This window comes from Culex pipiens, chromosome 3 (assembly GCF_016801865.2).
Source record: "Culex pipiens pallens isolate TS chromosome 3, TS_CPP_V2, whole genome shotgun sequence".
NCBI classification, from domain to species: domain Eukaryota; kingdom Metazoa; phylum Arthropoda; class Insecta; order Diptera; family Culicidae; genus Culex; species Culex pipiens.
This window is the reverse complement of record NC_068939.1, coordinates 127323477-127336267: the sequence shown is the minus strand read 5'-3', so window position 1 is coordinate 127336267 and position 12791 is coordinate 127323477. Positions and strand designations below refer to the sequence as shown.

At 34.0% G+C, this 12791-nt stretch overlaps 1 protein-coding gene across 5 annotated transcripts in view; it reads left to right on the top strand.

Annotated features, from left to right (window-relative positions):
* LOC120414378 (uncharacterized) overlaps positions 1-12791 on the top strand; it is an 84473-nt gene that overhangs the window by 58705 nt on the left and 12977 nt on the right. For all 5 annotated transcript variants that reach the window (XM_052711256.1, XM_039575549.2, XM_052711255.1 and 2 more), the window contains one exon: positions 9927-10092. The gene's annotated coding sequence lies outside the window, so the exon portion shown is untranslated. The remainder of the gene's footprint in view (positions 1-9926; positions 10093-12791) is intronic.

The following is a 12791-nucleotide window of genomic DNA, read 5'->3' as shown; positions in this document are numbered from 1 at the left end:
TGTTAAACTTAGATTACCGTAACTGTTCAAATCATCCAAGTTCTTACTACTCACATCAACACTAATTTTCTTTCACCTCCCCCCTCCCGATCCCCTATATCTTCCGGTGGTGTTCATTTGGTATGCAATACTAGTTCGGCCACTACCCTTTTTTCCACAAGAAACCGGACTTGGACTGACTTGAGGCCGCGTCCCCCACCTTGCTCCGTAAAACGAAAACGAAAACGAATTAAGACTAACATTTTAAAAGGGCCAAACATTCAATATTACAAATCTGTAAAGTACTTTCGCTTACAAATTCAGTTTTACATAAAAGATTGAGGTCATTTTTTTCGTATTTTGGGAAATTGAGTTTTTGTGAAAAAAATGTTTATTAAAAAATCGGCATTTTTTCTGTGTGCCTTTTTTTTCTCAACAGTCCTCAACAATACCTACAACTTTGCCGAAGACACCAAATTAATCAGAAAATTCTCTCAATAGTTACAGCTGTTGAAATATTTACGTACCATTTTTGTATGGACAGCTGCCAAAATTGTATGGAGACTTGTATGGGTAAACCAATGACATAAAATAGCTTCTTTGGTAACAAGGAAGGCCCCCACAAAGTTTGATCAAAATAAAAAAAATACAAAAAATAAAATAGTCGAAATCGGCCGATTTCGTAGAGAGTTGCTCTAATAAGAACATAAACGCTAGACGAATATTTCTGTAGTTATTTTTTGATAAGGTCCAAAAAAAACAAATTTCCAGTTTTTGCTTTTTGGGTGGTTTTTAAAACCGCCTTGAGTCAGGGATAATAAAAAGCACCCAAAAAGAAAAACTGAAAATTTGGCTTATTGGAAAAAACTCCAGATTTGATGAATGTTTGGATGACGTTTGGAGACTTGAAACTTTTATAAACAGTTAGATTTTAGAAAGATTATAAACGTTTTTTTAAATTTATATTTATTCAAATTTCTTTTCCATGTACATTCATTCAGTTAAAATATTATTGAGTGTCCAATCACAAACGATGACTTTTCACCTCAATTTTAAATACTAGCAACTTTCATTTATTCATGAAATATTGTAGCTTTCGCTATTCAGTGATTTCAAATGTAGGAGGTCCTACATGTACAAAAGGGAAAAGGGATACCTTAAAACTAACTTATAAACTATATAAAGAACGGATCAATGCAGCTGAAGACTGCAATGATTTTTGTCGAAATGCATCAATTATCTTATTGGACATAACATCCAAAGTGTCAACTTCGGCTAATTGATGAAGTTCACTGGTGCTGAACCAGGGAGGAAGTTTCAGAATCATTTTCAGAATTTTGTTAAGATTATAAACGTGAGAATTTGAACACATTAACTTGAATGCCTGTAGACTTGAGCCTGAGGATTTGTATACAGAATTTTGGAAGCCCAAAATTAGGTGACTTTGATAGATTTTTTGAAACTCTCTGAGACTTATGCAGACTTTTGGATTCTTGGAAATATTTATTTGATCTGAAAAATGGTTGAGATCTAAGACTTTGGAGACTTTTGGACGCTAAAGACTTCGAGACTTTTGAGACTCGAGATTTCGTTTAAAAGGTTAGCGGATCCATCAAGCGACCTATCGCAAGATGTGTAATTAAAAGACCTTTCCGTTGAGCCTAAAAGATTGAAGATTTGATAATCCTATCAAAAGTGTATTAATGTGAGGAAGGTATCAACCCCCTTAAAGTGGATAAAGTAAGGTTTTTGCTGTAAAATCATAAACTTTATTCAAATATTTCATGAAATCATGAACTTTATTCACGTTTAGAAGTGAAATCGGTCATGGCAAGTTATGCATTTATATTCACGGCTTCCGGACTATTCGTTTACTGAGGAAAGCTATAAAATGAATCTATGACATTTCCCCGAAACCCACATTCCCGAAGAGACATTTCCCCGAATGCCACATCTCCGAAAAGACACTTTCCCGAAATGTCATTTACCCGAAAATCATTTCCCCGAACGATCCATTTCCCCGAACGGCTACATCCCCGAATGGCGACTTCCCCTAAAAACCATTTTCCCGAATGGCCACTTCCCCTAATTTTCCACATCCCTGAAAATCATTTTCCCGAATGACCATAATCCCGAACGGCCATTTCCCCGAACGCCACTTCCCCGAACCCGGTCAGGCGGGTATGGCCGTTGCCCAGAACCGCGCGCGGTTCTGGACAACGGCCATACCCGCCTGACCGGGTTTGGGGAAGTAGCGATCAATGAAGTATCATGTCCACAATAGAGCTTTATGACGTTTCGCGTACGCACACTAGTGCACCATTTGATTTTGCTGGCTGACAAAATTTAACCTCACTTAATTTTTGTGTACGTACACGCAATACAAACGAACGTTGATTACTCTATTGAACGTTCAAAAAATTCCGAGCTTCACTTGAATTTTGAATATTCAAATTGATGTATGTGCGACAACTGGCCAAAGGGATTTCAGGTCAAAACGTGTTTGACACACGTTCAGGCCCGACTACCGCAAAAATTTTTAATTGTTACTCAGGACCTTGGCAACCAAAATCATCTGTCGAGCTTAAGTATAGCCCCTAAACTACTTGAAAGTGATTTAGTTTTTTTAAATCTAAAATGGCGGTGATGAAATATTCAAAAAATGTTTTTTGTAATTCAACAATCAACTATTTAGATTTGATTAAAAATGTTGGTCGCAGAACTCGAATTGGACGTAAAAAAATAAAAAATAATTGTTCAAAGCCTTCATCCAGCCAAAATTGATAGGAACAAATTAGTTCAGTTAAACAAAATCTAGAACAAACTGAATCCTGCGCATCGAGTCGTCGCATGAAGCTATCGTTGCTGTTCTATCCTTACCACGTAGATACCGTTTTGGAAAATTGTCCTTTGCTGAAAATGGCCGCTACAAAAAAAAAATCTTTTTTTATGGAACGTGGATGATCTCAATACCCCGCACTCTTGAAGTGTCCGCGTGGTTTATTAATGGCCTTCTACGGTTATTTTTTTTTAATCTTACAAAACACGTAGGAGAATTTAATATTAACGTCATACTTTTATAAAAAAATCCCTAAATAACAATTTAGTTTATATCTAGGTCATCATTCGGAAAAATTGATTTTTTGGTGAAGTAACCATTCGGGTATATGTAAATTCGGGAAAACGGCAGTTCGGTAAAATGGCCATTCAGGTAAATGAAATTCGGGGATATGGAATTTTCGGGAAAATGATTTTCGGGGATGTGGAATTTTCGGGAAAATGATTTTCGGGGATGTGGAATTTTCGGGAAAATGATTTTCGGGGAAGTGGCACTTTCGGGGAAATGATTTTCGGGGATGTGGAATTTTCGGGGAAATGATTTTCGGGGATATGGGATTCGGGAAAGTGGGATTCGGGGATAAGGGATAAAACCCTATAAAATCACTCAAAAAACGAACATTTTAGTTAGACCTCCTAGACCTACCTTCATTTGTACATATCGACTCAGAATCACCAGCTGAGCAAATGTCTGTGTGTTTGGCTATATGTAGACATGTGTACCAAATCAATGTCACTGGAATATCTTGTCACAGGCTCAACCGATTTTGGCCGGAATGGTTTTAATCGATCCGTCTTAACGTCCCCTAAGTTGCTATTAAAATTCATGCAGTTTTATCATGTATTTAAAAAGTTATGTTAAAAAAAACTGTTTCATATTAATTTAAAGTTATGGTAAAAAGGGTGGTTTTTTCATGAAACCCTCACAGAAGGCATATGAGAAGACCTTTCTTGTGGATTAAGAATTTTCAAGATCTGACTTACCTATCTAAAATAACAAGCAGTTTAAAAAATGGTCTGAATTTACATAACCTCAAATGGTCCCGTCTGATCGCCACGTATAAAGCCTTTTAGAGGGATGCCATTTTCCTGAAAGGCGGTGTCTGTATAATCATGACAAAAAGTCTGTAGGAAGTCTATTTTTTTTACTCGTCACTTATTTTTATTAGGACCTCTTAGCTGCTGCGATCACGTTAGGGGAGATCCATAAACCATGTGGACACTTTAGGGGATTGTAATCACTCTAGAAATGAGAGGAAGGCACTAACTACCTAAAGGTGGATTAAGTAAAGTTTTTTTTTGTAGAATAAAGGTTTCTTAAATGACGTCATAGCTTCATCAAAAATGTAAAAAAATATTGGAAAGTAACAGACTTCAGATTTCTGAATTGATTATGACTATATAGAAAATTGAAGACTTTATTAAGTTAAAGTCCCAATGACCTGTAAATATTTGAACAATTAAAAAAATAGACTTATAGGATTTTAACGTTCTGGGGACTTGACCTCATAACAACTTTCGGAAATCTCGAATACTCGACAACCGATACGGTACAATAACGATGAAAACACCCGGAAATTAATTCGCAATCGATCTCCTCTCACCACGACAATAGCGCTCGTTTATGATTGATGGTGCTCAAAAATAAATCACAATATTATGAGGCCGCACTCGAATTCCCAGTCATTAATTCAAATTTATTGAGTATCGGTATCGGTTTCTGTGTGTGCGAGCAAAAACGCACCCCTTAAAGTGGGGATGAAGGGGGACCAGGGGTTACCAGGTACAAATCCCAACAAATAATGCTATTAATTATCGCGTTATCAGTTTCATTAGTTCGAAACAGGCAAAAATGACCGGAATACACTCACACACATTAAGGGGAGGAGCCCGTTTCACGTGTCATTTCCCGGTAGAAACCGATTTCGCACACATCCAGTTGGACAACACTCACTCCAGAGAGGAAGATAAGCTGGAGAGTCATTGTACGACGGTGTGTACGGAGAAGCGTTATCGTAATCACTATCTGAGCTTATTGGGAGGCCCATTATGTGTGGGGGGACTATCGAACATTCCGTCCAAGTGATTGAGTGTGTTACTATATCTCGGATCTACGAGGGTAGCGCGACCTGTTGTTGCACGTTTGGCAAACTTGTTCAAAATGTATAAATAACTTTTTCCACTGCATTAGCTATTCAAAATTATAATCGCAACGAAAAAAAAATTAACAGGAAGCTTCCGAACAAACCGGGTTTTGTTGCTTCCGTGCTCATGACCTAGCGCAACATTGTTGGGATGCTCGGGCCGTGTTAATGGAGCTTTGCTTGGCGGGATGAATCTACCTAGCTTTTTCGTTATTCTTTCTCAGATTTAATACAATATAAATATTTAGTTGTCCCTTCCGCTGGTGCATAACTTTACATTGCTATATTCAACAAAATCATCAAACTCATATTGCCAACAATTTTAACCGTTTTTTTTTTCTAGTCAACTAACCCATTTTGAACACATGTTTTTCGAAAACTTCAATTATCTTTTTTGTCTGTTATTCTTCTTTTTTATATAAATACTTATCTTATTTAAAAAAAAAATCTCGTTATTTCCACGCCTGAATTTCAATTTATAGTAATGTTTTTTTTGTTCAATTTTGAAATATGTTTGTCGTCACTCTTAGATTTCTGTTACAGTTTTAGGAAAATATTGAAATAACATCGGTCTTTGTTTTACTGTTTTATTATTTAGAACAAGAATTTGAGTGTTTGGTACGATATGTCTTCGCATCCACCTCCCCTGTAGGTTTTATGAAATTTGATCCATTCACACAATCCTTTCTGTTCAAGCGTTATTTTCAAATTATTTTCTCAATTTCATTTTTATCGTACTCCCAGATATCTCAAAATTACTTCAAAATAAATTTAAATCATTGAAAATTGTGTCGTAAATGTGAACCGTAACCGGGATAACATTGATATGTTAAAGCTTTTTTGTAAAATTAAAAATATGAATTAAATACGAACGGAATGGTATTAAACCTTACTGAGCTTGATTTGATAGAGAAGTGTTCTGAGTACCTAAAGAAGCAGTTTTAAAATATGTTTGATAAATAGGTTAATTTCAATATGCTCAATGTTTTATCGTTTTCTAAATAAAAAAGAGTTCAAATCTAGAACGGACTGCAGTATTGGATTCTTTGAACGATTTTACACAAAGATCAGTTGAAATTGATTTCTAAGTTACAAGTTTTAAGTGTTATTGAAACAGGTTTAAAAAATATCTTCCGAAATATCTAAAGAACAAATTTCAAAGCAAATGTGATTTTTTTATTATGCTTCAAAATTAGTTTTGATGGCAACAAATATTTATATTTGAACAATTCCATGTTAAATAGGGAATCGGTTGTACTCGACCATCTCCGATTTTAATGAAACTTTGTAGTCATGTTATCCTACGCTTATATAAGCCCTTTTTGTGTATATGGAGTCAGTTACACTCAATAATTGAGATTTAAGAAGGGCGTAAGTGTTTTAACTATTATTGTATTTCGTAATTTAAATATTGCTGTATCTCGAAGCCGTTGCTTTGTATCAAAAAGTGGTCAAAGACAAACTTGTAGGAAATTTGACGAGCTTTCCGGAAAAAATACACTGAAATAAAAAAAAACACGCCGCTTTTATGAGATTTTTTTATTTTTAAGTTTAAAAGTCAAATTTCAAAGCAAGCCCACGATTTTTTTTCGTTCAAACTTTTTGTGAAAATAGCCTAAGATGTTACAAAAAGACTCACGAAAAATGCAGAATGGAGCAACTCACCTAAAAAAATACAAAAATTATTTACTGAACTGTTTTTTTTTTTCAAAAGTGCTCTAAACATCAAAATTTTCAAAAACCGAACACGAGAGACGATTCTTCAGGCAATTTTACATAAAAGTCTCCATATTGACCATTGTCCTAAGTCCAATCCTTTTGAAGTTACAGCGGTTTTAAAAATAAAAATGTTGAAAAAATAGGTTTTTTATGGTTTTTGGCAATTTCTGACAGACTTGTTTTTCAGTCTCGAAAAAAATGTTTACCGGAAAGCTCGTCCAATTTCCCATAAGATTGTCTTTGACCAGTTTTCAATTGGATGTATGGACTTACAGATATAAGCTAATGTACTATCCAGGTTACTATACTACACTGAAAAAATATTATGTTTTCAGTTTTGAGCAATTTGATTAGCTTATATCTGTAAGCCCATACACCCAATTGAAATGTGGTTAAGGACAATCTTATGGGAAATTTAACGAGCTTTGCGGTAAACATATTTTCGAGACTGAAAAACAAGTCTGTCATACAGAAATTGCCAAAAACCATCAAACAAACCTATTTTTTCAACATTTTTATTTTTAAAACCGCTGTAACTTCACAAGGACTTGACTTAGGACAATGGTCAATATGGAGACTTTTATGTAAAATTGCCTGAAGAATCGTCTCTCGTGTTCGGTTTTTGAAAATTTTGATGTTTAGAGCACTTTTGAAAAAAAACAGTTTCTGTAAATGATTTTTGTATTTTTTTAGGTGGGTTGCTCCATTCTGCATTTTTCGTGAGTCTTTTTGTAATATCTTAGGCTATTTTCACAAAAATTTTGAACGAAAAAAAATCTTGGGATCGCCTTTAAATTTGACTTTTAAACTTCAAAATCAAAAAATCTCATAAAAGTGGCGTGTTTTTTTATTTCAGTGTATTTTTTTGGAAAACCCGTCAAATTTCCTACAAGTTTGTCTTTGACCACTTTTTGATACGATGCAACCGCTTCGATATACAGCAATATTTAAATTACGAAATACAAAAATAGTTAAAACGCTTACGCCCTTCTCAAATGTCATTATCGAGTGTAACTGGCTCTATATACACAAAAATCGCTTGTATATGCCTAGGATAACATGTCTACAAAGTTTCATTGAAATCGGAGAGGGTCGAAAAAAAAAACTAAATAATTTCTGTTTTGGGCTGGAATTACTCATTTTTATTTCAAAAAAAAAAAACTATTGTTAATGAATACTGAGCAAAGTTCGAACTTTTTATTTACTTTACCTTGAATTTTAATACACTTTTTCAATAAATAATCATAAACTTAAGTAAATATTGAGACAGGGACAGAAAGACAGTTGTGATAGTTGATTTAATAGAGAAGGGTTCAAAGTACTTAAAAAAACAGTTTTCAAAAAATATCTTCAAAACAAATGTCTATGATAATTTTCTAAAGAATAAATTTTAAAGCAAATGTGATGTTTTAACATGTTACAAAATTAGATTTGATGGCAAAACAGAAACGATTACGGCAAAAACATTTGAGACAGAAAGTCAGTTGAGACATACAAAATCACTGAGACAAAAAGGTGAGGTGAGACACATTTGAGACTCTGCACAACGCTGTAGGGGGTGCCACAATGGTCAACTTCACATTTTTAGACAATTTGACTGTTGCCCGGTACAATAAAAAAAATCTCTAAGAACGTGATTTTCCACACTTCAGGCTAGGCCCATACAGTCCCGGGAAGCTCAAAAGATTGTGCCTACTTTTTGTCCAATGAAACTTGTGAAAAATGAGAAAAAAATGGAAAAGAGCAATTCTCGACAAAATCGTCCAATTTCGATTTTTTTTTTGTATTTTTGATTTGGCTCAATTTTTGTACGTAAATATTCGAAAATTTCTAACTTTTCAAGGATTTTTTTGATTGATTTGGTGTCTTCAGCAAAGTTGTAGGTATTGATGAGGACTATTCAGAAAAATAGTACATGGAAAAATAGTAAAATCAATTTTCAAGTTTGGTGGAGAATTGCTAAAGGGGTAATTATTTTTAAAAACCGATTTTTAGTGATAAAAAGTTAATAAAAAAGTACTTTGACCTTTAAACTTTATTTTATTAATCAATAATTAATATGAAGAGCTTTTTGCACTCAACTTTCAAAATATAAGTAGTAATCAAAGAAAAATCATACAATACCTTTCCTCTTCCAAAACGACAACCCAACCTGCCCAGAGGGCGTGGTGAAAATAGGCCAAATAAATATTGTATGTCCTTGTCCGTGTGCCCGTACACTTCCATGGTCGGACCTGACTCGCTCTTCCGGGTTCTGAGTCCGCTGCCTTGGGGCCTGCCGATGCCGCCACATGCTGCAGCTAAACCACGCCACTATGCTGCTCTGTGGCATGTGTTTGCAGAAATGTGTCCGTGCCTTGTTCCTTCCTGCTTGATCCTTCTACATTTTTTGTGGGTGCATGGTCAGCAAACTAAACCAGTGCCAAAAATGTACTTTGCGGCGTTGTCAAACACGGCGTTGCTCTTGCTTTTTATGAGTAATTTGTTATTTTTTGAACAGATTAGAAAGTTTTTCTTTAGTTAAAAAAATAGATTAGAAATTGTTAATTCCAACAAAATGTCAATTTGAGTAATTTACGGATGTAATTTGAAAAAAAAATATCTTTGGTCAAAAAATGTAGTAAGAATTGGTAAATATCTCTAACGTTTTCAGTACTATACTACAAGCATTAAGTTACATAGCTTACATCTCCGAGTTAGAGTTATCGCACTACATTCAGGGTCGTTCAATTTGCTCGAATAAAACGATTATTTCACGTTCGATAGGTCGGCTTCCCTGTTCGGTTTCCGCTGTTCTCGAAAGGCACACATAACCTCCTCCCCCGAGTTGATTGCGATAATTAAACAATTGATCCCCAAAGAGGAGGAGGCTCCATTGCACCGGGAGCTGTCGTCGCGATCTCTATACGAGACATGTCGAACGGAACGGAGTACCGACACAACGTCAAACGTCGTTAATTTGATCAATTTTCCAATCAATCCACTCACCGCGAGCCACTCCATGAAGGTGCTCTGTTATCGACTTTGAGTGAAGTTTTTCAAAATTATTAATTTGCGAGAAACAAGCGTCATTTAATTTTCTTAGAATTTCCAATTATGGAAAAAAACTACAGAAAAAGTACCCTTTACCCTATAAATTTATTATAAAAAAAGCTGCAAAAAAATATCACTTGCAGCCAACCATTCATAACTGTTCTCGTTCATTCACGAGTGTATTTTTCTCCTCTCCATTCATCCCCCTCGCAGATTCATCGCTCTGTCGCGGGTAATAATCGGATAAAACCGCATGGACGCCTTTTCAACGAAACGTAAGAAGCAGCAGCATTACAACACAACCGGTGACTTCAACAACTCGCCAGCCTCATATTCTAAACAGACGCAGAGGAAACGGAACATTCTCTCCAAGCAGGAGGTGAGTTTTTAAATGCTTATTTTATTTATTTGATTGATTCTGGTTCTGGTGGTTCAAATTCTGAACAATACATTTTATTTTCTATTTATTTACTTTATTTTTAAACACTGTATTTATTAGGAAAACTTTCTTTGTTTTCTACACATATTCCCAGCTTTTTGATAACACAATTTTCTCAAAATCAGAAATGGCTATCACTTAAAAATATCAAATCAGGCTCAGAATCTTGAGCAAAACAAAACTATGGGCAAATGTGGACGCGCAGTTATGCTGTTGCATTGTTTTAAATTGTATTTTTTTTTAACAAATCGTTAAATTCTCAAAAACTATATTTGATTTTTTTTTTTTTTTGAATGTTTCAGACCATTGAAAATTTTATTTCAAGTTGAACATTTCCAGGGCAAAAAAAGTTATTGTCTAAAATAAAAATTTTCATTGAAAAAAAGTGGTAAAATCAATTGTAAAATTGTTCAGATTACATTATGTAACTCAATGAATTTTGGCAGTACAAAACGTTATTATTTAGGAAGAAATAAAAATTTAAAATATATTTTAATATATTTCAATTCATTGATTTTTATTTGCAATTTTTTATTGTAGCATAACACTAAATATCCAGACATTTTTTTTTTCGAATGGGTCCTATAAACATATGAAAGACAATAGTTTATATTACCTTTTCAAAAAAAATCAAAAGGTGTAAAAGTGTTTTGTGAAACAACTTATTTTTTAAATTTCAAAAATCAGGCTTGAAATTTCCTTTTTGGAATCAGGATTCTTTTTAGTTAAATTAAGCATTAAGTGACTATGTTTCGAAAACGGTGCACTTCATCAAAGAATAGGTTAAGTACCAACTTTTCGATTGCAAATTTGATTTTACAAATACTGAAGTTAACAAAAACTATTTTTCTTAAAAACACTTTTTTTAACTCGGCGGCAAAGTTTTTGTCAAATTAAAGAAATGTGGATTTTGGGAAATTGAATTTTTATGAAAAAAAAAGTTAATTTGAATATCGGCGAATAAAATCCGACCACAATTTTTCCCTTAATTCAATACCTACAACTTTGTCGAAGTTAGCAATCAAAATTCCTTCAAATGTTACAGATTTTCGAATATTTCTAGAGTTTTTTTTTTTTGAAAAGGTCCAATAAACCAAATTTTTAGTTTTTGCTTTTTGGGTGTTTTTTAATACCCCTGACTCAATGCGGTTTCAAAAACACCCAAAAAGCAAAAACTGTGACACCACCAAGTTTGAAAGAAATCAAATAATATAAATAAAATTTATTTCCAGGTTTGTTGGAGAATTGCATTAATGCTAGAGAACATATGTCCTCGAAAATCATAAAACTTTTTTTTTCATTCATCTGTTTTTGTCATTAATAAAATAATTAAAACAGTAAAAAATACCGTCTGTAGAATTTGTAGTTTTCTTTCGAAAAAGTTGTGACGTATTACCCCTTTTTGGTAATCGGCTCCCCTCCCACTAACATTTACACACAAGATCCTCTGTAATTATTAAGTCAAATGTAATTACAAAAGCCGACTCGGTCCTAACCAGGTCCCAGTACCGAAAAGGACCTAATAAAAATAATTTTATGAAAAAAAAAAAAAAAAACCCCTTTTTGGTGTTAGTCAACTTAACCCTTTCAAGCCTGAATTTTGAAAAAAAATGTCCTGGTAATGATGGGAATTTTTTTTAAGCATATGAAAAGTATAGGTCAGGGGTGACCAAAGTATGATCCGCGGACCAATTTGGAATCATCATGTAAAATCGCATATAAAGTGATTTTATAATTCTTAAAATTAAAGTTTAGTGATTTTTTTTTTTGTTTTTTTTTAATATGAAACCAATGATTTGTCCATACTTTGATACTAAATATACGATACAGATATTTTGTTGAAATATCCAACTTATTGAAAAAATCACACGTGTGAATGTAATGGCAAACAGTAAATTTCGTAAAAACTTCATCTAACCTTTTTGGAAATTAGTAATGAAACGATAAAATTTTACTAAAGTGAAAAACTATTAAGACGGCAAAAATATTGGTACATATTCTTTATTAATTGATGAGTCATAACGCAACATTTTTATCGGCTGGGCCCCAAACATTTTTTGCACTTACAAACCGATGAACTCATGACATTGGGTTACGAATTGAGTCAGTAACATCGGATTCAGGCTGTCCAAAATGTATTGAAATATTATATGGGTAACCTTTCTTCGATTTGCGTGAAACTTTGTCCGAGGGGTAACTTTTGTCCCTGATCACGAATGCGAGGTCCGTTTTTTGATATCTTGTGACAGTGGGGCGGTACGACCCCTTCCATTTTAGAACATGCGAAAAATGAGATGTTTTTCAATAATTCGCAGCCTGAAACGGTGATGATATAGAAATTTGGTGTCAAAAGGACTTATGTAAAATTAGACGCCCGATTTGATGGCGTACTCAGAAAAAAAACGTATTTTTCATCGAAAAAATCACTTAATAAGTTTTAAAAATTCTGCCATTTTCCGTTACTCGACTGTAAAAATTTGAAACATGTCATTTTAAGAGAAATTTAATGTTCTTCCATCAAATCGGGCGTCTAATTTTACATAAAAGTCCCTCTGACACCAACTTTCTATCTCATCACCGTTTCAGGCTGCAAATTACTGACGTCGAGGTGTGCATCAAACTTTCATAGCATGCTAAGG